The sequence below is a fragment of the Galeopterus variegatus genome, unplaced genomic scaffold, assembly GCF_000696425.1.
Source record: "Galeopterus variegatus unplaced genomic scaffold, G_variegatus-3.0.2 Scaffold864, whole genome shotgun sequence".
In the NCBI taxonomy this organism is placed as follows: Eukaryota; Metazoa; Chordata; class Mammalia; order Dermoptera; family Cynocephalidae; genus Galeopterus; species Galeopterus variegatus.
The window spans coordinates 357,076-359,320 of NW_007726975.1; the positions used below are offsets into that span (position 1 = coordinate 357,076).

General features: G+C 39.2%; 1 protein-coding gene across 1 annotated transcript in view; it reads left to right on the plus strand.

Annotated features, from left to right (window-relative positions):
- GUCA1C (guanylate cyclase activator 1C) overlaps nt 1-2,245 on the plus strand; it is a 43,308-nt gene that overhangs the window by 33,376 nt on the left and 7,687 nt on the right. The window lies entirely within an intron of this gene.

Sequence of the window (2,245 nt, forward strand, 5' to 3'; positions counted from 1 at the left end):
GGGTTGCAATCCCGTTGCCGGTCCCCGGTCCGGTGCGAGGGCGACACTGAGGGTTGCGATCTGATGCCGGACACGGAAAAAAGACAAAAGACAAAAAAAAATATATATATATATATATAAAAGAGTAGGGAGAGATACATGGAAAGATATTGGGAGAATATGAGATGAAGGACCTTCTGCATATAAAAAAGAGTAGGGAGAGATACATGGAAAGATATTGGGAGAATATGAGATGAAGGACCTTCTGCTCTTTGCTCTGGGACATGCTGTATGAGTTGTTTCCTTTTTATCGGGGGTAGTTCATCAACTTACAAATTAACTCAAGTTTTCTCTATTGTAGAAATCCTTCCTTCAATTATGCTCTTTTATACTATCAGATTTTTCTTCCCTTTGACTACACATTTCAGGAGAGTCATCTATACTTGCCTCCATTTCTGATTTTTCTACTTTTCTACATTTTTACCCCTTCTGTTCATTTCTCCATCTGCTCTTTCTACCTTGAAATCTGGATTCTTCTTTAGCCCAGAGGAGGTGCATTTCTTTTTCAGAGCCAGGAGTGAAAAGAGAAGACACAGATATTACAAGAGAAGTGAGGATGCTTACCCCACATGTCTCTGATAGCAGCACACTGGTGGGTGAGCATACTAACTTGAGATACAGGCAGCATATGTAGAAATGGTCCTTGAAGAACAGAAAAGTCAGTATTGTAGAAAATATGTGAGTAAGAAATCCAAAGAGAAAAAAAAGACGAATAAAGAGGCATTGGGATTCTAGTCATGAATGTCATCAACCCAAAGTTACTCCTTCCACAGAATCACTGGCCACCATGGGTCATTTCTTTCTGTGGACATGAGAGGTTGGTAGAAACTTAAGTTCCCATGTTGAGTGTGGTGGTTTGTACTAGTCAAATCTGGCAGTTCAGTGTGGTAGGATCGGATGGTGAGGAGCCTGGGAGGAAGTTCTAATAATGCCATCATCTTGAAAGAGCCAAACCACTGGACAAGAGTATAATTCTCTGAAAAGCAATAGCATCGGTCTTCCTCTTTCCTTAAGGACCCAGTCCTAGAGTGGCCTCTCCTCAGCCTCAAGTCTGCATGCTCACTTACTGTATACTGAGATCAAAGATTAAAATAGGGCAGTTCATGTGAAAGCTTTCAAGAATCAGAGTCAGGCTACCCAGAGCTAATAAGGTGAAGGGAAGCTCAAAAAGGGAAGGAGAGTGGAAGGCCTGATAAGGCCAGTGAAAACCTTATTGGACTATGCCACCAAAAATGGTGGCCATCAAATATGGGAAATGATATTGGTTTTGTTCTGTTTAAATTTTATTTTTACTCTTAGAGGTGCTGCAGGATGGCAGGGATTAGAGTAGAGAGACTAAACCATTTCAGTCTGGGACTGAAAACATTGACATAAAAGGATGAATATTCTGGAAGTAAATGGGACATCACAAATGTTTCAATCTTAGTCTATACTGGGAATTTCAAAAGGGCAACTCAACAATGTTTGATAATATCCATGGACACTGCTTCATGTGCTGGGAGTATGGAAACAGGAAAGTGAATTCCCTTGGAGAAATATAAGGATTTTGATACCCTTAGGAAAAAACTAAGTTTCTATTGTTTGTGGAAACAGATAATGTCCAAGAAAACCAGAAAATGATGAAGGACTTTTTGTTTACTGTCTAAGGAGGTTCTACTTGGACAACGTATGAGGAACAGATAAAGTGGGGAATGTGGTTAGAAGAATCTTTAACATAGGAAGAGCTGGGTTGAAAGAGATGTGATCCGGAAGAGAGAAGTTGTGCTCAGGTATCAGCTGAGGTTACCTGAGATAGGGAAATGTGCTCCTTGACCTGGAAGAATATGTCAACAACAGAAAAACAGGGGTGCACTGTGATTTCTAGAATAGTTTATAGAACTAAACAAACTAATTGTTTCCTCTGATAAAAACTTGTGCTTTAAGTAAAAAAAAAAAAAAACACATGCACATACTTTGGAATAAAAATAAACCAGTTTCTTGGCAAATACATATACAGAGCTAAAACTTACAGAATTTTCTTTTATGTGAAAATGATTGAAGACTGTTACTAATGTAACATCTCATCAAGAGGCAGTGAGGTCACTCCATGTATCAAGAATAAGATGCTAAAAGTTGTACTGTTGGACAGAGACAGCCTAGTGCAACAGAGGACAAGGAAGAGAAAGTAATAAAGACAGAAGATTGATATTTGCAGAAGCACAAAAGG